Below are 22,319 nucleotides of genomic sequence, written 5' to 3'. Positions count from 1 at the left end.
GCCCACCAGGGATTTTTTTGTTTTAGTTAGTTTTTTATAGACTTGTAATGCATGCGCGGAGCGGCCCCTTGGGCAAGGGTCGCTCCCCTTTGGCGAACATATTGTTTGGCCGTTTCTGCCCCCCTAGGGGGGCAGATCGGTCAAAATCCTTTTTTAGCTGGCCCACTGGCCCACCAGGGATTTTTTTGTTTTAGTTAGTTTTTTATTGATTTGTAATGCATGCGGGGAGCGGCCCCTTGGGCAAGGGTCGCTCCCCTTTGGGGGACATATTGTTTGGCCGTTTCTGCCCCCGGGGGGCAGATCAGCCCAAATTAATTTTAGCTGGACCACTGGGCCACCAGGGATTTTTTTGTTTGTTTTAGTTCGTTTTTTAAAGATTTGTTATGCATGCGGAGAGGGCCCCTTGGGCAAGGGTCAATCCACTTTGGGGGGCATTTTGTCTGGCCTTTTCTGCCCCACTGAGGGGGGGGATTGTCCCAAAATGATTTCAGATGGCCCCACTAGGCCACCAGGGATTTTATTGTTATATAAATGTTTTTGGGGAGCGGCCCCATGGATAAGGGTCGCTCCCCTTTATGGGGTTGAATATTTCAGCTTTTTCTGACCCCCTTGGTGTTGGCCTTTTGCTTTTAGGCCCACCTAACCACCAGCTTGGCTGGTAGATTGTGCGTGGACTGGTACATTATTTGCATATGTGATTGTAATGTTTTATTTCTCCTTTTATTCTAGTGCTTTTTGTTCTTGTTCGCGGTTTCTGCAGTTTTGTGTAGTTGCATTTATTTGGTAAGAAAAACATTTTTTGTTGTGTTTACTCCAAATGAGTATTATTGTCATGCACGAGTGATTGGAAGTGGTGTCAAAACAGCAGCATATTTAGTTTGTGTTTGGAGCATGAAATTCTTTGTGATGTCTTTTACGTTGTCTTATGTGTAATTTTCTTTTTCTTTTTTAGTGGGATATTGTTGGTCCTAGCTGTGTCTGTGCAGAGTAGGTGGTGAGTCTATTTGCTTCTGACAAGTGAGTGGTTAAAGTTTTGGAGTATATAGGTCTTTTTTGTTTATTAGTTATTCTACCAAGTGTTTGTTGTTGTTGTTACCTTTGTTAGTAAGGATTATGGCTAGCTGCAGAATTACTACTCAGCAGGTGGTTTGTATGCTTTATGAATCTTCCTCTGACCATGATTATGAGGCTGACAGTGCATCTGAGGGAGAGGAGGAAGTGCAAGATTCAGGCAGTGAGTTTTCTGTCCACGAGGAATCATCTGATGATGAAGCTACTCTCAGTTCGGATGAAGCTACCCTCAGTGCAGATGAAGTGCCTGTTTTAGAGGAGGACACTGATGTGCCGATGATGCAAGAGGCATCTGGATTGCAGCCTGGGGCGGCAAGGCTTTCCATTGGAAATGCTGGACTCCGGGTTGATCCAAACATGGTGCAGCCGGTGTTGCCTGCCTTTAGTCGTGATGCAGGGTGTAGAGTGAATTGTGAAACTTGTTTGCCTATGCAATTTTTTCAGTTGTTTATGGATGATGTATTTTTGGCTGAGATTGTTGAGCAGACTAATTTGTATGCTAAACAGTATTTGAGGGACAACAGTGACTGACTTAGGCCCCACTATAGAGCTACCCAGTGGACTCCCACAAATCTGGATGAGATGAAGAAGTTTTGGGGTTTTACTTTTTTGATGGGTTTGATAAGGAAGCCGCCCAATGCTTCATATTGGTCTACTAGTCCATTGATGGCAACTGCCATATTTCCTGCATTTATGAGTCGTGATCGGTATTTACTTGTGCTTCGGATGCCGCATTTTGTTGATAATGCGTCGGCGCTGCCACGAGATCACCCTGACTGTGACCGTCTTCTTAAAATTCGACCTGCTCTTGATCACTTTGTAGATCGATTTTCAGAGATCTATACTCCAGGGAAAGAAATAGCTATTGATGAGTCTTTTGGTCTTGTTCAAGGGTCGTTTGGTTTTTAGACAGTACATTCCTAGCAAGAGGCACGTTATGGAATTAAGATGTATATGTTGTCTGAGAGTAGGACAGGATATGTCTATAATTTCCGGCTGTACACTGGTAGGGATTCCACTATTGTCCTCCCTGGATGTGTGAATCTGAGTACAGGTGAGTTTCAGCCTTATATCTGTCCCTTTCCGCCAGCTCAGATGTGGTAGTTGGACCGCTACAGTCACATCGGTGGGAAGGCACATCGGAATTGGGCCAGTGGTAGCACTGGCGGTCTGCCATCCGACAGACGCATTGCCCTAACCCGCCATGGTCGAGATTTCCTGGCTGCGGAGACAGACCTCTGCGGTCTTTTGTCTATTAAACTGCATGCATCGTAATAGGGCAATCAGACCGTCAACGGTGCGGCGGTGTGACGGTAGTACCATGACCGCCAAACTCATAATCAGGTTCTAAGAGAGCATTCATGGTGTATGCTTGGAGAAGGTGTAGCCTTCTTTGAAGGAGTGAACAAGTAAGGAGACTTGTATAGTACTTCACCCCTATTCTCTTTTATGTGCTGTCAATCACCATTGACCTGTATCTAGCAACATTATTTACATCACCTTCGTTTTACATGGTTAATCAGCCAAGCATGAATTCAATAAACAATAACGAAATGACTAAACAAAGTAAAGCACTGTTTAAATATGTTGCTAAAATTAAGGAACAAGCATTGGAAGAGCTAATCGGTCTCACCTTTATAATGCAAGTCCCAAGCTATTGGTTTGCCAATGCCTGCTTGTAAAGCATTTTTTTACAGTACAAGGAAAAAAACATTTACAAATACTGGAGAAAAATAAACACATATCTTAAAGTATCTCGGAAAAGAACATTGAATTCAACATTTTCAATTTTTATTAATGGCATCTTTTATTTTTCAAATACTTTTCACGCAGAACTGTGAATAGAATTTTAACAACTTGTTTTATGTGAGCCAGCTTAAAAATAACCGAGAACTAGTTGCAGGAACATTTGCTTTTCAGAAAGACTCAAAACTTAAACAAATTCTTCAGACATTTTGTTCTCTACAGCAGCCAATGGATCAGATTTACACGTCTCTTGGTAGAAGAGGCATCTCTTATCTAGTCATCCTAAGTACACCTCCATCTTCAAATGCAGGCTCCTGCACACCATAAATTCTGACTTTCCCAAAGCCTGGGCTTTCAAACAACATATGGAACTTAGAAGAACAAGCATTTGCAATGTAATAGGTCTCGCTTTTACGTGAGTTTCGTAAATGCGACACCTATAGCATTCAAATGTTAGTTTGTTAAAACGCCCATACAGCGTTTTAACTTTAATATCGGCCGCACCCCTTTCTTTAGACGAGCCGTGTCTATAGAAAGGGGCGTGGCCACCATTAAAGTGAAAGCACGGTATGGGGTGATAAACAGATGCTTTTTTGTATAAGCGCCCCATGCCACGCTTTCACTTAAATGGCGGCCACGTCCATTTCCTTAGACTTAGCGTATTTAAGGAAAGGAGCGCGGCCGACATTAAAGTGTAAGTGAGGCATGGGGCAATTTAAAATAAATAACTAGTTTGTAAAAAAAAACATGCAGCCACGTTTGGCGCGGCAAGTAAAGCAAAGGCACGGCCGCCACTATCAGCGTGGCGTGCCATCCTATGTAAAAACAACTAATAAAGATGTTGCGAGCGAGCGTATTATGCCTGCAACAGCAGGCATGTGAAAACCATTAAACAAAATAGTGCTGTAATTAAAGCCTACTGAGCAACAACACATGTAAAAGGGGGTGTCTTCATGGGAGGTTACAAAGGAAGACAAGGCGGTATTAAGACGGGACTAACAAGCCTATTTATAAATCAGAAGCCAGCATTTACAAAGGACAATGACACAAGCCAATGACAAATATGGGTGGAGAGTGGGCAGGTTTTCAAGTGCATACTCCAATACAGCTTGCCTCGCAGAGAAGCGCATGCGCTGCCCAGGTTCGACCAAATAAAGATAACCAACCCATTAAAGTCTGCTTTTTCATAAAACCTCGCCAAAAACATGCTTGTTCGCGTAAAAGGGCGGCGAGGTGTTTGCCACCTTGGGCATTTTGAGTCACTCTCGTGACTATTATGAGAAGCTCTATTCCTCTCAATTAGACTACTATTTAGATGAGGTATCTTTAGCATGGTTGGAAAACTAGAATAGAGAGCTTCTACCCATTACAGTAGAAGTAATAGTCGAAGTGATAATAGATATGACAGTGGCAACGCACTAGAATGTAATGACCTAACTGTGGCATTCTAAAGAGTATATAGAACTTCCAGCTCCACATAGTCCTAAGCATGCTGGAGGAGGCAAGCAAAATGGATTGTCTACCTCCATCATTGTGCAAATTATAGGTGTAGTTCCTAAACCAGACAAACTAAAACCCAAATTTGAATCAAATATGCCACTTCGCTATTAAATACAGACACAAAGATTTTGGCTAAAATTGTTGCCAGGTGTCTATTGAAGTACATGCCAGGCCTAATCCTCACTGCGCAGGCAGACTTTATCCCTGTGAGATCTACAGTGGATGAAAATTGTCCTGCAGCTGTTTTTTTAGATGTGACTTTTTGGAGTGGGGCTTTATGAAAAGTGTTCTGAGACGTATGACTACAAAGGAAACGATTGACCTTGATTTCACTCCTGTATGCAAGGCCAATGGCCAGAAATCAAATAGCGGGTGGCGTGGCCAAGCGATCCGACATGGCGGACACGCTTTAGACGAGCTCCGTGTGCCCGTCCATAATCTTTCTATTATCCTGTTCATCAGAGCACATATTCTACCCTCGTTCCCCCCTATATCCAGTGTCTCCTGTGGAGCAGCAGAATAGCGGAGTCGTGGCTGTGTGAGGACCAGCACACTAAAGGCTGGGCCCACCCGCGCTGCAGACCATCGAAGCATATCCAGTGATCTCGTTCAGGGATGGCCCTGGGCTCAGCGTGTTGGCCATTGGGGACTGGGCGGCATGCGCTGCGGTGACGACTGGACCGAGTGGCAGTCCTGGACCCTATGGGTAAGCCTTGAAGCTGCAAACACCCTTGTGAAATTAAACAGGGTCTTGCGGGCCTGAAACTGGGTGCGGCCTATCATTGAAGCGGGTGGCCCCTACCTGACTGGTGACCTTGCTGGTGTTGGCGGCTGCTTATGAGGGTTCGTGGCGCTACGGGGAGGACTGCGATTGGAGACGGTGTGGCAGACCGGAGCCTGCCTTAGTAGTGCCGCGCTCACGGGATCCTAGTGAACCGACGTTGAACCCCACCACATTGGACAACATTGCCCCCAGGCAGCATGGAAGTAGGTGTGCGGCGCCCTGGGTGGATCTCGCGGCATACTGGTGACATAAGCAACAGCATTGGGTGTATAATTGAGGTCCGGCAGAGCCGGAAGAGGCCACGGCAGCATGCAAAGAGGCGCGGTGGGGGCCTGATCGGAGATGCCCCAGTGGAAGAGCCTGGGGCTGCTGGCATTGGCCCCCCCATGGTGAGTGCGCTGCATTCCTGCATTGTCCTGTAGCAGTTGGAATGTGGGGCGGCCTGATTGTGGTTGTGGGCCCCCCCAGAGATAAAACACTGATCCCTGCTGCCATGTGTGTCTTCTGTGGTACCCCTGCCTGGCGTTCATGGGGTAAGGCAGAGGTGTGGCCGGTTTGAGATGCTTTGCCCCCCTGCCCCCCTGAAGGGGATGAGAGGGGGGTGTGCATAGTGGACATCCTGGATGCGGGTACTTACACGGCTAGGCTGAGCGCTGTGGCCCCCACCTATTGCTGCCCATCACGGCTCACCCCCTCAAGCATTTTGGAAGTGGGAAGATTGGACACTGAGGACCCGTGCCGTGCCCTGTTATGTCCTGCCCCTCCAGGCCTTAGCTGAACGCCATTCAAAGTGCGCAGGTGACTGGCACGCTTGTTTCTTTGAGATCCAGTGAAGGCCTCCTCGTATCGTGGCCTCACGGTGCTGTGTGAATTGGTGACACCCATTTGGGGGGTGTGAAGGTGTTTGCATGCGGAAGCGGCCGGACTACGTCCGGTGCAGCCTGTGTGGGTGTTGCCTTCACTCCTGTCTTTCCGCCAATCTAGAAGACAACGGATGCCTGAACGGTCTCCAGTGGAGACTCCCCGCCCTCCAGGGGACGCTGCTGCTGTGGTGGTGGACTGAGATACTTTCACGGCCACCTGCAGATCTCCCATTGGGCCTCCGCCCAGATACTGCCATTGAAAATGACCCGAGATATGTTGCAGGGCACCAAACAGAGTACGCTGGATCGCTATGCTGGGTCTGGGGCACAAGCACCGGAGTTGAGAAGCCAGCTCTCTATCGGCCCGGATAATGCTGCATTGATGGCAGCAATAACACAATCTCGTGAGGCGCTGGAGGACAAAATTGGAGAGGTGGGGTCGGATGTTACGCTCATTCGCCAAGCTCTCCATAAAACGGTGGACAGAATCACGGAAGCTGAAACTCTCATTTCAACCGTGGAGGATACAGTTGCGTCCCTTCAGGCACGGGTGACCACTTTGGAGTCTATTACGAAGGGGCTGGCGATTAGGGTGGAGGACGCCGAAGGCAGAGCACGGAGGAACAACCTTCGCTTCATGGGTTTCCCGGAGGGATGTGAAGACAATAATATGGAGCAATTTCTTGCAAAGTGGATAGTGGGATGAATCCCCCAAACAGCTCTGTCACTATGCTTTATCATTGGACCTGCACACCGTGCCTTGGTGCAAAAGCCTCCGCCGGGGGCCCGGCCACTACCCATCATTGCTAGACTCTTGAACTTCCACGACCATGATGCCATCCTTGCACAGGCCAGATTAGCTGGCAAACTCCAATTTGAGTCCTATCATATTTTAATCTTTCCGGACTATACGCAACTGGTGCAGCAGCGTCGCCAGTCATTTACGGCCACAAAGACCTCAAAATCCAGTATGCTCTGCTCTTCCCCACCCGATTGAGGATTGTCTACAAGCCACATACTCATTTCTCCGACACCCCAGAAGAGGTCTTTGCCTGGGCGGATGAGAGGCAGCGGCCTAGGCTACACACCCCGCCATGGTTCGACCCGTACTCATCCTCTGGACGGCAGCTGAACAAACCTAAGGGAAATTCTACTCGTAGATCACGATTGAGATGCAGCTCCAAATCACAGGGTGCCTCCAGCTGCCGGATAGAAGATGATCAACAAGATTCGTCACTATTACAACGTGGGGATTGAGGACGGTATTTAAGATGTTTATTTGACTGATGACACTGTTTAAGGGCCTACGGGAGACATTTCCCCCCACAACTCTCTTCTTAGTATCTGAGAAGTTTATTTACGATAGGGGAAAGTTTCTTGGGGATCCCTTGGTGTGGGGTTGCGCCCTGCTTCAGTTGGGGCAGATGTAAGACCTCCACCGCAAAAGATGCTTCAGCTGTTTTGAGGTATTGGGTGGGGTGAGTGGGGGAGGGATTGGGGTAGTTAATTTTTGTTGAAAGTACTGTGTCATACTCTTCTATATATATGGTCTTCATGCCCTACGACAGGCCAAGCCCCCACACTTATTTTATATACTTTGCCTTGTGACGGACCCCATTGATAGGCTTCACGTAGTCAGTTGGAACATACGGGGGGCACTGGATTAGATTAAAAGAAGAGCTGTCCTTCGACAGGCCAAGAGTGCCGCAGTGGATGTCCTGTTACTGCAGGAGACTCATCTTATGGGTGCCAAGGTGCCGTGTCTCTCCCGTTTTGGTTATATACAAATTTATCAAGCAGGGTTCACCAGAGGTTCACGTGGGGTGGCAGTCCTAATCCATTGCAGGGTTCCCTTTGTGCATGCTAAAACATGGTAGGTAAGTTATTGTGACTGGCTCGTTACATGGGGAGTCCATTATATTTGATAGTATCTATGCGCCCCCTCTGCTATCAGAGTCATTTGTAAAGTGCCTGACGAGGACAATACTGGAGATGCCAACGGGCCTCTCTATAATAGGCGGGGACTTGAATGACGTAGTGAATGTGGCTCAGGATAGATGGAGACCACGAGTCGGGCAGGAGACACTTAGGGACACACGTCTGCAGACACTGGTGAGGGACATGGGGTGGATGGATACATGGAGACATTTGCACCCGACTACACAAAGCTATACATATTACTCTGTGGTCCATGACTCCTTCTCCCCACTGGATTACATATTTATACCAACTACTTATTATTATTGAATCGCAGCAACGGATATACTACCCAGGGGTTTATTGGATCACTTTCCAGTAGTGCTGATTTTGCGCTCGGGGTGGCCCGTCCTCCCCTTCGGTGGCACTGACATGGCACCTCCAAGACCCGCAATATAAAACGCACGTGTCAGGCAATTTCGGATTATTTTGCTGATAACCTAGGCACGGTACACTCTGCAGAGATTATCTGGGAGGCTGTGAAGCCAACCATTAGGGGCGCGGATATTTCATATTGAATCGCCCAGCGGAAAAAACGTGGGCCGGCATTGCTCCAGACCGAGGCTCAGTTGTTAGAGCTGGAACAGAGGTATAGAGGAATAGACGGTGGGCAGATTCGCCGCCAACTTCTTCTCCTGCAACAAACATATGCTACTACACTGCGTGATGAGGCCAGACAGGCTTGGTTGGCCTCCCGCAGCACAATCTATCAGTGAGGTGATGAATCGAGTTCTCTCCTGCACCGTTTGTGTCAACAAGCACTCCACCCGCTAACTATACCTGGTGTCCTCGGAAACGATGGGCAAACACTCACTGACCTTTCCCAAATTGCTTCTAGCTTTGCTGCTTATTATGCGGAGCTATATACCCCCAATGATGCTCTGCCTGAACCCTTGATCCATCAATACCTTGATGATCTGCCCCATAAAGCCATTTCGGGTGAGGCAAGAGCAGATCTAGATGCCCCTTTGACGGCTGAGGAACTGAGCGCTGCCCTTGCCCACTTACGCACAGGCAAAGCCCCAGGCCCAAACGGTTTCCCGTGTGAGTTCTAAAAGCTGTTCCACTCCCAGTTCCTTACTCATTATCTAGAGGTGGTACACGTGGCCCTCGAGGAGGGGAGACTCCCGCCGCATTGGCGGCATGCTGAAATTGCGGTATTCCCTAAGCCCGGCCAACCTCCAGATCAACACTCATCGTACCGTCCTATATCGTTGCTAAATGTGGAGGCCAAATTATTGGCCAAAGCCCTGGCTAATCGAATCCTTCCCTATATGTCAGACTTGGTTCACCCTGATCAGGTAGGCTTTATGCCTCGCCGAGCGACCCGTCACAATATTCTACGGGCCCATAATGCAGTAGCAGCGATTGATCAGTTGGAAGGCCCGGCAGCGCTGCTGCTAGCCAACATAGATAGAGCATTTGATTCGCTGGGGTGGAAAAACCTGTTTGCCCTCCTACAGTGCCTAAATATAGGACCGCGACTCATGTCCTATATTAGACTACTGTATACTGATCTCACAGCCTCAGTTAGAGTGGCCGATGCGGTCTCGGATCCCTTCCCTATAGGACGTGGCACCCAACAGGGATGCCCCCTTTCCCTGTATTTATTTGCGTTAGCTATGGAGCCGCTGGCCTCTTGGGTTCGAATTGATGCTCAGGTGAAGGGCTTTGAATTGCCGGGAGGATTTTCGGATCGGATCGCCCTCTATGCGGACAATGTGCTTTTCTTTCTAATGGAACTGCATTGGACGAGACCCCGAATACTCCGCATTATACAGATATTTGGTCAGCACTCGGACCTGTATATGAATGCTAGGAAGTTGATACTGTGGCCTATTCGTGTAGGCTCGTAAATGGGCACATGGACGGGAGAAGTGACGCTAGCCACAACCGGACTTAAATACCTCGGGGTATACATTTCGTCCTCTCAATCGGTGTGGTGGAATAGAAACATTGCCCCCATCTGGACGCGGACGCATGCTGAGATGGAGTGCTGGGCGTGTATGCCCCTATCCATACTGGGAAGGTCAGTGATATTTAAGATGATATATCTCCCTCACCCTCTCTACCAGCTGCAGAACCACCATATCTGTCTCCTGGTTCCAGCAGTTCAACTCCAGATTAGGCCGCTTCCTGTGGAATGCTCAAGCTGCTAGGGTTGCGCTTAAAACTTGCTTTCAACCAACATACTGTGGAGGTATAGCGACCCCTGATATCCAATCATATCACGCAGCATCTCATCTCCTGGTATTGAACAACTGGTGGTATGGGAATAGCAGCGGCCCGGCGTACCAGTTGGAGAAATGGCTTATGGGCGATGTATTACCCCATAAACTTCTATACACCCCAAAAGAACTACGGAAATTTCTGCCCGCCTCGCGAGTGGTTTTCAGTGTGTGGAAGGAATCAATGCGCAGGATGGGTTGGTGGAGACGCTTGATGAGATAGACACCTCTTTGACAGAGCAGACTTATGCCGAAAGTGTCCACCTTAGGGGGTTTTAGACAATGGGATGCCATAGGCATTTCCACGTTGGGGGATTTAATGCGAGGTACCACCATGAGGTCCTTCCAGGAGCTCAGAAATGATAATGCCATGCCACGTACCCAATGTTATAAATACTTGCAACTACGACATGCCTTATCCCCATATGTTACACATTTGGAATCTCGCCCAGAATTTAATCCGATAAAGACAAAGGCTTTTATGAGGGATTTGGGGGATCATAAGACTGCAAAGATATATTAAACTATAGTGACAAACCTCTCCACGACTTTAGGTTCGCTCCCGGAAAAATGGCAGACAGACCTTGGTCCCCTCGACAGTGACAATTGGACAGAGGTCTTTGAATCCCAGAGGAACGCTGCAATAGCTTCTCGCCTCAGACCTATTCAGTTTAAATATTTACATCATGCTTATTTTACCAGACACCGGCTATGGAGGACGGGGCTGATAGATTCCCCTACATGCCTAAGATGTGGCAGCGAGGAAGGCATGCTTATACATACTATTTGGGAATGTGCTGCGCTTGGCAGGTTTTGGAGTGGGATTACAAATTGCTTACCAGAAGGAAGAAATCACGGAAGAAATAGGGGGAAACATTTATAAAAGACACCTCTTATTCTTGGGCCTTACCTTGGCAAAAAGAGATATTGCTAGGGCATGGAAAGATCTGGTTACGCCTAAATTGGGAGCTTGGAAGGCAGGCCTTGATTGGTGTATGGGTCAGGAGCAGCCTATCTTTACAATGCGGGGATGTCCGCGGAAGCACTTTAAAATATGGAAACGTTGGGCAAAGTTCAGGGGTCTGATACTAGAGCCTCCCTCACCACGACCTTCAGAAGTGGAAGCCATTTGAGAACATATCACAGGACAAAATATTGATACAAGGGTTTATGATATATGTGGAATGACTTGATGGGTATGATCTATGGACTACTACAAAGTATGAGACACAGTCGTTTGTAAAGTTAGGGGCTGACGTTTACAGACCCGAAATGTTTATCTTTTTGTATCATAAATGTCATATAGAAGTCACCTGCTCGAAAGCTATTACATTGATCAATCCATATTCTTCTTCCTCTGTAAAGAATTTGATTATCTTATTGGATGACTCAATAAAAAAGAGTTTTGAAAAAAAAGAAATCAAATAGCAGGGCTTTGTTGCAGAAATCAAATTATCAACCCTTTGTCGCAGGTTGTCATATTTACTCGTGGTATGTGCCAGGGCTTCCCTCTATCCCCTTTGCTCTATGCACTGGCAATGGACCTATTGGCATGCATAATCAGGCAATCGCGCAGAGGGATTCCACTTCTTGGAGGAGGCATAGCCAAATTAATGTAGGCGGATGACCTTAGAGACGATTCTGAGAAGAAAAACTGTTATTCCAGTCACAATTCAGAATATGGTTCATTATTGGGACTGAACAGGAATTGGGGGAGCTTACTAATGTTTCCCATGACAGCAAATATGAAGGCATTTGTAACAGATAGCTTGCTTAGATGGACTAATGATTCGGTATGATAACTAGGCATAAGTTTCAACAGAGACCCAGTTGGGACCTTTAGAGAGAATTATGTCACTACAAAAGATACATAGTGAGACTCCTGAGACTCTTGTATCCAGTGTTTAATTTGAACCTTTGGTTGCCATTAGGCGGGCACCAGCACTCATATTTGGCAATAGACACTTATTTTTCTACATCTGGCATTTAACGAGAGCAAGAGAGGGTACAATAAACAAAATGTAAAGATGGAGGAAGAGAAAGAAGGAAAACCCGTTATAAAGGGAGAACGCAAGAATCTGTAAGAGAGGGATAAATGGGCAGGGAGTATCTGTTAATGGAATAAAGAGGCAAGAGGTGGAATAAACTACACAGTCCTGGTATTGGGTGGGCGGATATTTAATTGCACCGGCTGGGGGGTTCTGAGCTGAATATTGGGCACCAGCACTCATTCTTTTACAAATGAAATACTGCCTGTACCACTGAATTACTACTCTGATAACCCCTGCAAAAACTTTTTTTAATAAACTGAAAAGTCTAATGATTAAACTAGGTTGGGCCGACAAACAACCGAGGATAAAATGGGATACCCTAACACTACTGTGTGAACCAGGGGGCCTTGCACGTGAGCCCTAGAGACATATTTTCTTAATGTGCAGGCACTCTATGCACAATTCCAGCACCATGAACAAAACAACATTTCCTACATAATTGTATAAAAGGCATCCTACCCCCTGAATATGATCATTATAACTAGTCCAGGTCAAACAGCTGTAAGAATGACTATGACACAGTGCACAATCAATCCATGCTATAGACTAACACCTGAACAGGGACCAGCGATTCCATATTGTGCTACTTTGCCTCTATTAGGCAACCTGCCCATTACCCCAACATTGGCTGGGTGACCTATTTTTGGATGGAATTGTAAAGAATTGAACTAATTTAAAGTTGGAAAGGGAGCATTCTGACCACTTGACATTTTCTTATATTTCAGAATCCAAAATGTTATGAAAGAGAAGCTCTCGAAGTACCCAAACTAACCACTCCGCCACCATCACTCACACATATATGCCACAAACCAACTGCTACTAATCACAATATTATGTAAAGGTGCAATGACGCGACCAACAGACATCAAATATGCTGCACGTACGACCTGAGAGGTAGATTTAAAACTGGACTTCACAGATGACCAGTGAAAATTTTCCCACAAACGTAGACTGTTACATTTTAAATTTCTGCAGCGGATATATTATACGCCCATTAAAGTATACCCAGTGGGCATCAGGCCAGACACAAGGTGCACTAGTTGCTCCCACAATAGACCGAACTTCCTTCCCTTTGGGAATGCGCACCAATAGCAGACTAGTCAAGGCAAGTCAAATATCATTATTTGGCTATTGCCATAAAAGTACACATCAACAATTAAAAAAAGCATACACTAAAAAATTCACATACCTGCCATCATCATAGTAATACATCTGATACATATACCAGAGGACCTCAATTACAGCATTACGTCATTTAGTTCTAAGAGGCATACTTTTTTCAAATTATTAATGCCTTACGTATAAAACTAATAACAGCACAATAGAATGCAACTCTAAATGCTGTAAAAACCATAAACCTGACTTATAAGACCTAATATTTTCAGCACGTAAAATTGGGCGCAAAAATTAATTTCTGAGTATGCTATAAATCGTACAAAAAAGCATGAAATGCACCCTAGACTGGGGGGATGTATTATCGGAAGGACAACTGGGTAGGACTTAGAACCAAGATCCTTGCTGAGGAACAGCTACTAGAAAGTGCACTGTGCATTGACAGAAACGACTAGGATAAAATCTATGTTGTGAATTTGATATCCAAACTAAACATGGTTCCAGCCTTACAGTTGTAGAAATCTAAGAATTCTTATTGATCGTGTCCATCGATTGTCCATCGATTGTAAGCGAATCGCCCAGGGTTCATGTCAGTGTTTAAAATACAACTTTTTAACATAGGCGTTAACATTTTTGTTTATTATAACACGTGTACAAAAAAGGTTTGAAATCCCCAATTTAAAAAAGAATTGCTTAACATAAAATAACGATGTAATCTTGCCCATGTTGTCCAAGGTTATCCAATTCTTGAGTATCAAAAGTGAAAAATTGGCCTCAGGAGTATACCAATCTTGAGCTAGAGAAGCCAAGGTGCCATTCTAATAGTGTCCTCGATATATGAAATGCCTAATTCGGAATGCACGATATAACTTGCTACACTCTTGGGGGCTGAAAGCAACCTGCATGTAAAACTGTTTTCTAGACTTTGTAGGATCCCAGGGTTGATGTACAAAGCACATCACACCGTCCATCCTAAATTAGGTGGGTGGTGAAATGTCTTTCCTTCAAAGGCCCCTACACCATCATGCCGTTAAAGGAAGCATTCCGTCGGGGAAGCCAGCAGGGGCTCTATTGACAGAAAAATGATGGTCCGCCTGACCGTAAATAGGGCAGGTAGACTGTCAGTTTGGTGAACAGATTTCTTTGTTGCTTTTGCTATGAAGTAAATTGTGCGCCACATTTTAAACCATCCCTAGATATATATTACTAATACACATTTTTGGACCGATTCACCCACTTAAAAACATGCAAAAGTGAATTCTAAACTCACAACTGACCTTCGTCTAAAATGAAATAATCTTCCTTTAAAAATATCAAACATTAAGACACTCATAACTGTGAGCTGTGGAATTTGTACACTGACTGGTTTAGAAATTGGAATGTAATGTGCAATGGAAACAATGTACTAATATGTCACGAATTGTCAATTCGCAGGTGGTCACACAGTGATCTCCCTAATGTTTCCTGTTTATGAACACATCGAGTAGGAGCAGGTCGTGGTCCCCTGGGCACCTGCCTGCTCTAACTTGAGGTTGCCCAGCACAGTTCCCAAAGGGGGAGCTGTCTAACATGAACAGCTTTCCTCTGTGGATGGATTACCTTGTCCTTTAAGGAGTCGGTAACTAATCAATGATTTACAATGACAATTGCGGTTGCTGAGCATTAACACTTCTCAAATGAAAAAAATTAGTAAAATAGTTTTTACGCAAAATGTTGTCAAATAATTGTATACATTAAAAAAAAAATTTAACAAAAACTAAAATACTGCAGGACTGTTCAAGTTCAAATATCTTTATTCGAGTGTATTCTTTACAATAATAAAAGTTCATATCGCAGACATACAATCATAGACATATTTCATATATGAGCAATTAAAAACAAACCGTCCAAATCAGTTATGAGACGACACATTTGAGAGACAAAATAAGTTACAGAATCATTATGAAACCAAAGCAACAGACAGTATAAACAAGTTAAGAATATAAATAAGTATTCAAGATAAAATGAATAAAAAGTACAATGATAGTAGCAGCATGGTTAACCCTCCATACGGTTCCTGAAGGTAATGGCTAATTTTAAAAAACTGCATATAAATAAAGTGCAGTCGCATTTCAGGAGTTGAAGGTAATAAACAGCTGGTTTAATCTGTTTGAGATTTAGATTTTTTAAACAAGGCTTTAAATATAACTTCCGCGGTACTGTATAATAAGGACAAATAAATAAAAAGTGCGCCAAATCTTGCGGAGACTTCCCGTCGCAGCCGCAAGCAGGTAGCACTTGACCTCGATGGGCCCCTCTCGGTATTGCCAACAGGAGGTGAAATAAGTCGAAACGGAACCGTGTCAATAAATAGCGTTCATAGCCAGACATAGGCCATGATAGATATGGTTCCATGCATAAACATGTTTTAAGTAGGGCATGATTCCTAACACTGACTTTCATCAGTTCACCCTCCTCCCGGGCAAGATCCCTGGTAGACATGAATGTTTTTTTCACAAAAATAACGTCAGCTTTAGTTATGGAGTTTGGGGATGAGAACAGGTCTGGCCGTCCCATTTCAGTGAGACGGTCATTAATATATCTTAGCCACAGGACCTTGAACCTGCCGTCCCAGGATAAAGCTTCTTTTAATATGTCATGAGTAAGAGGTATATTATTGTTTAGCCAAGAGTTCAACCAGCATAATAGGGGATTTGCTGCTAGTCTATCACTAAGAAAAGGTACACCTAACTCCTCATGTACCGAAAAATTTCCAACTCCCCTTGGCAGCCTCATAACCTTCTTTAAAAAATCATTTTCTGCGACCTCCAAGTCACGCGTCTGGCTAAATCCCCAGAGCTCGCTGCCATAACAGGCAGTGGCAACGCTCTTAGCTTGATATAATTTAAGCAAAGCAGCCACCGGGCTATTGCCCATTTTTCTAGCAAAACCCAGTATGGCTGTGTTGACACGTGTTACCTTGCCCTTCTTTTTAACAACAGCTGGGCCCCAGGTTAATTGGTCATCAAGGAGGACCCCAAGATATAAGAAGGTTTTGGAAATTGGGATATTTTCCCCGTTTATGTTGAAGGAATTAGGTTTTCGCGAGCCATGGCCTATTTTCATGACGTAAGACTTTGAATTATTAATGCTTAAGCCTCGGGACTTCATAAAATCATAAAATGAGTTAAGAAGTAACTGAAGACCAATTGCTGTCCTTGAAATAAGGACAGCATCATCCGCATAGAGCAGAACTGGGACGCCTTTTTGGCCAACATAGGGGTAATCCGCACCTGTTCTTATCAGGTAATCCTCCAGCTCGTTGATGTACAGGTTAAACAAAAATGGTGCTAATATACACCCCTGGCGGACTCCCCGGTTGATTCTAATGTCACCTGTCACTTTCAAATCTTGAGTGTAACGGACATTAGCTCTTGTATCTAAATGCAAGTCTGCCAAAAAATGAATTAAATTCTGCTCGACGCCCAGCTTTAACATGATGTCCCATAGTTTACCTCTATCCACACAATCAAAAGCGGACGATAGGTCCATAAAAGCCATATGAATGGTTCCCTGACGGGCCAAAGTATATTTACCTGCAATCAAATATAGGTTCAGACATTGAGTTATTGTTGAATGACCAGGTCTGAAGCCATATTGTATTGAGGATATAGCGTTATTCTCATTCGCCCATGTTATTAGCCTGTTCAGAATTACTCCACCTACCACTTTTGCTACAGAATTAATTAAAGATATTGGCCTGTAGCATAGTGGGCTGGTCCGATCGCCCTTTTTAAACACGGGAACTATGGTTGATTGCCCCCAGGACTTTGGGCAGCCAAAAATTGCAGCTGCGTTTATCACCTTTGTGAGAACAGGGGCCCATAATGAGATACGAGATTTAGAAAGATCTGGAGGCAAGCCATCCGGGCCTGGTGCCTTATTGCCAGTTAACCCTTGGATAGCCTTTTCTACTTCATTGACTGAAAAACATGGAGAATTCACCTTTAATAATAAAAAGTCACATACTGTCTGTTGTTCGTCACTTTTACAAATTGCACTAAAATGAGTTACCCAATCTACCTCTGAAATATTAGTACCTAATGTAGAATCACTCGGGTTGTCAAACAAAGGTTTGTTGACAATTTCCCAAAATTTACTGCTATTACCCAGGACTGAGGGGTCAGACAAAGACTCCCAGGTATAGGCTTTAATTTCCTTTTTCCTTTTTTCAAGAGTTTTTTTATATATCAGACGGAGATTTTTAATTTGACCTGGGTCTCTAGGTTTAATTTTTAACGCAGTTCTTAAATTTCTACTTGCCAAGGAGCATGTGTGATCAAACCATTTGGGACTGTTTTTAACTTGCCCCTTCACTGAGACTGATAACATAGACCCTACCGTTGTCACTACACCTTCAAAGATAGCTACAATTTGCTCTGGGGGCATAAATGTTGATACATATTCCACTAAATCCCTCCCACATGTCTTGTTGATTTCATTATAGAGATTTTCTTGGTTTACCATCTGCCATTTCAGACGACGTTTACCATTTACACATTTTAAAGTCCCCACATCTTCATGGTGTTTTCGCTGTTCAAATACACCCCCGTTCAATTTAATAGTAAGGGGGTTATGATCACTATAGATGCTTATTTGGATGGTAAAAGTAGATACCTGATTGACAAAATCGGCAGATAGTAATATATAGTCTATAAAGGATCCAAGACCTGGGCCTTTAAATGTTGGAACTTCATAGACTTTGGTCTCAGGGACCAATGACATAGCTACCACCAAGTTGTTTTCATTTAGCAAATCATTTAAATGTGAACCACGTCTAGTATGATGAAAGTGGAAACCATCCATGCGGTTACACCCCAGGGATCCCATAGGGGTATCTCGAGGGTTACCGCAGGGATGTACATTAAAATCTCCTACAATCAGTACATTACAGGGCAATGTGCCTGGTCCATCTTTCAGCAATGCATTCAGTGACAATATATTACACTCCCCTTGGCTAGTTATAGCATTATAAAAGTTAACTAGAGTTAGAACGTATTTGCCTCTCTTCAGTACGAGCATTTGAATATTACAGTTTGCATTTTGTTGGCTAATTATGTCACAAGAAAGAGCCAAATTAATAAAGATAGCAAGACCCCCCTTTGCTCTGCCACTGACTGAGGGGGCTGCTGGCCTAAGAAAGCTTTGATATCCTTCGATGAAGGCATTATTTCCTTCCATCCATGTCTCTTGGAGGCATATAATTGCATATTTTTTAACAAATGCGAGCCAGGCAGGATCACATATTTTGTCAGCCAGGCCTGCTATGTTCCAAGAGACTAAACTCACGTTACAGGAATCACCATTCTCTATATCAGGTACTGCCTCAGTGGTAGTGGGTTCTAGTACCTGTTTTGGTTGTTCAGCATTTAAAACTCCCACAGATATACTTGGAACAATGGATACATTCCCTTCCAAAGCCTCATCCAAGCCATCCGTAGTCAGAAAATGTACACCCACTGTCTCCTCCCCACCTAACTGTAAGCTTCAATCACAGGCATCCAGACCGCTGAAGATGTCAAACCTATTTGACATCTCCAGCGGAGTGAAAGGCACTGGATGGTCCGTACTCACATGTGCAGCAACACCCGGCCTGGTAGGTACTAAGTTCCACCCCGGCGTCTCTGCGACTGGAGCTGCATGGTAGACATGGGCCGAATTCCTATTATTCCTATTATTCGGCATAAGGGGGAAGTTGGCAGTAGGAAAAGAATAATCGTGGGCAGGTTGATGAGGAAATACTACAGATCTTGGGTAGAAGTAGGTCAGAGGGCGTGGAAAAATGCTACTGTTAAAATTTGTCTGGGGCCAATTCAGGATATAACGTACTGCATTCTGATCTCTGAAATTGACTACGACCACGTCCCCCCCAATGTCTTTAGGTCTTCCACCCAGCCACTGAAGACGGCGTACATGTATTATTTTGCCATCTATATTACTGGCGATTGGTCTGTGTAATGTCAGCCAGTGAGTTATTTTATTCTTTAGTTGGGAAAAACTCTCTCTCTTGTTCATTGAAAGCTCAGGTACCCCTGTAAGAATCACTACATAAGGTACGGCCTCTGGGGAAAGATCCGGTAATGGTCTCCTATTCTGTTCCCCCCGGGTCTGCCTGAGGCCTCCCTCCTCAATTCTCATTGTTTCAATCGGACAGCTGCCCTGATCTCTGAGAGATTTATTTTCAGAGATTGTTGGATAGCAATTAGTTTTAACTATTGCAGTGCTCACGGGAGCTGGACTGTTAATTTTAACCAAATATGGAATTAAGTTAAATATATTAAATTAACATATTTTATCTTAATATTTATTAAGAAAAATCTAACCTAAAGTAAAATGTATTTATTATGTATTAAAATTTACAAAAGGCGATGGGTAGAATTAATTCAATTTAATATAATATTTTTTTAATATTAGTTGTATTTATTTTTAAAATTAAAAAGTTACTAAAATAATTCAAAATATTATTTTACATTTTTTAACGTTACATTTTTATATATATATACATATTCTAAAAAGTCTAAATAAATACATTTATTTTCAAATTATTTCTTTTGGGGTTCTTCTTTAAATCTCTGTCTATTATTTTCTATGATCGGATGTTACAGTGTTATGGTTGCCCATGTGTAGATCTGGAGTTGCTACTGCTCCTTTTTGCCATTAGTAACTTACACCTCTAAATGTGCCCCCCATCTACACTTTTGAGTAATTTTAGATTTAGATTTTTTGTGAAAACCCAAAAGTAGTAAAGTTACTGAATGAATGAAGCATCCTATAGGGCACGGCTACTCAGAAGAGTGTCCTGGAGCTTTTAGGCATGCGAAAGGTGAATAGACCCGAGATCCTTGCCCTTACTCCCCATACTCAAAAATGTAACCCCAAATTTACTACTAGTAAATCGACACAGGTAGATTTATCTTTATGAATAGGCCCTACAGTGTTTGTATCAGAATAGTAAAACTTTACATTTTCATCTGTATGGGCTACATCACATGTATTTTACAAGTCACTGTGGAGTTCCATGAACAAGTACAAGAACTAGGCTGAAGGCTGAGCTCCCTTAGTGAACTCCTATGTGACTTGCAATATTCTTTTTAATGCATGGTGGATGGAATTGCATTCCTCATAATACATGGTCACACAATTCCCTTTTCCAAACACCTTCAATTCCTGCTCTCTTGCTCTGTCTCATAAAGAAGATCGTATGTTACATACGCAAGACAAACACTGATGAAATAAAACACCGATAATCAGCTAGTAATGCTTTGCCAAAAATATGTCGCAGGCAGTTGAATGTTATTTTTAATTACCATGAGGTAGAACAAGGAGAGACATGAAGACAAATTACACCTTTTGTGTAATGAACGTTACTGAAACACGGACGGACTTGGGACCCAAAAGTAGCCTTGTCAAAAATGCTCACACCCACTTCAGAGTAGGCACTCTGCACTTTCTGGAAGCTGATCCTCAGTGGGCACTTGGTTCCTTTCCTTACCTCAATGTCCCTGTGACTGCACTGCCAAACAAACATTGGTCCATTTTATGTTTTTTGTAGTTTTTATACCAGGCCGAGGGCACAGTTTTTACTCCCTTTGCTGCGCTCCTTCGCTCCTAGTTTTTAGGTCTAGCCTGACCCAGCGCATGCACTGGTCTGGTGAGACTTATTGAGAGGGCTCTAAAAAGTGCTACCAGGCCAGCCTAGAGCTGAAGTGCATGAGCGCGGGCGCGCGCGCTGCGGTTTACCGCGATTACTTTCACTTTCGCTTTGATGTTTGATCGCGATCACTTTCGCGGCCGCACGGCCGCTTGGTATAGCCAATAGGTCTGGCTTTTGGGACCTTATAAGTATTTAGTTATGCAACTGTTGCATGGCTAAACACTTATAAGGCCCCAAAGGCGAGACCTATTGGCTATGCCAATGCTTGTTTACTGGTTGTTTGCATCATCTTCATCTTTTAGAGTCCAAGCTCTGCTGCTTATCTGTATTAGGCTTTGTCCGTCAAGCTTTAATTATTAGAAAATCCTTGAATTATATTAGTGTTTGACAGTCGTTTTAATCTTTTTATACATACAATTACGTCCCCAAATGGCCCATAGCTTAATCACTTTTTTCATCTGTGTTATTGCAGAGCCATATAGATTGTGAAACCATGGTTGCAGCGTCGTATTTTGATTTTATTTATAAAGTGTTCGTATTTTGATTTTATTTATAAAGTGTTTTTTTCATGTTTTTTATCTCTTTTTATCAGCATGTATCAAACAAATGTATTTTAATTTATCTTTTATGGCTATTTGCTGAATAAAGCTTTTTGACTGGCTCAAACCAGCCACATCCCTTTGTCTTACCATACTAAATGTTCTCTTCCATCTATCCATTTTCTCTTTCTCTCTGCTCTCTTTCTCTCTACTGTTCCCTGCCCTTTCTTTCTCTTTCTCACAGCCTCCCTGTGCCTGCTGCAATTATCCTTTTGGAGCTGGGGAAAGTGACAGAGGCACCAAGAGCGGCCCTGGCCTTTCAAAACCGGCCTCCAAGAGCTCCAGCCCACCAGGAAAATGCCCTGTGGAATAAAAGGCCTGTCCGACCCTGTACTCAATTCTAACAACTAACAATAGTGACTAATGGTGTTACAACTAGCCCCTAATAAAACAATCAGCACCGAGATGCTCCTAGAGAGTGAGTCATGCACTATAGTAAGTGCCCTGGAATGTAATGTAATGTAATCAGCAGCAGGTTTTTTATACATCTACTGAAGGTTTCCATATAGTATAACTGCATTATAATTGTATTTGTAAAATATCTTCGTGCTGCTCTCTCTTTTCTTTATGCTTACTCTCGTTTTAATACTTCTACTCGTGTGTAAAACTGACTGTGCTTTGTATGATTTGTTGTACTAACTGCATTGTCTATTCACCATACACACTGTAATATTACTTGTAAAGATTTCTTCTT

The sequence above is a fragment of the Triturus cristatus genome, chromosome 2_1 (genome assembly GCF_964204655.1).
Source record: "Triturus cristatus chromosome 2_1, aTriCri1.1, whole genome shotgun sequence".
NCBI classification, from domain to species: Eukaryota; Metazoa; Chordata; class Amphibia; order Caudata; family Salamandridae; genus Triturus; species Triturus cristatus.
This window is presented reverse-complemented; position numbering follows the sequence as displayed.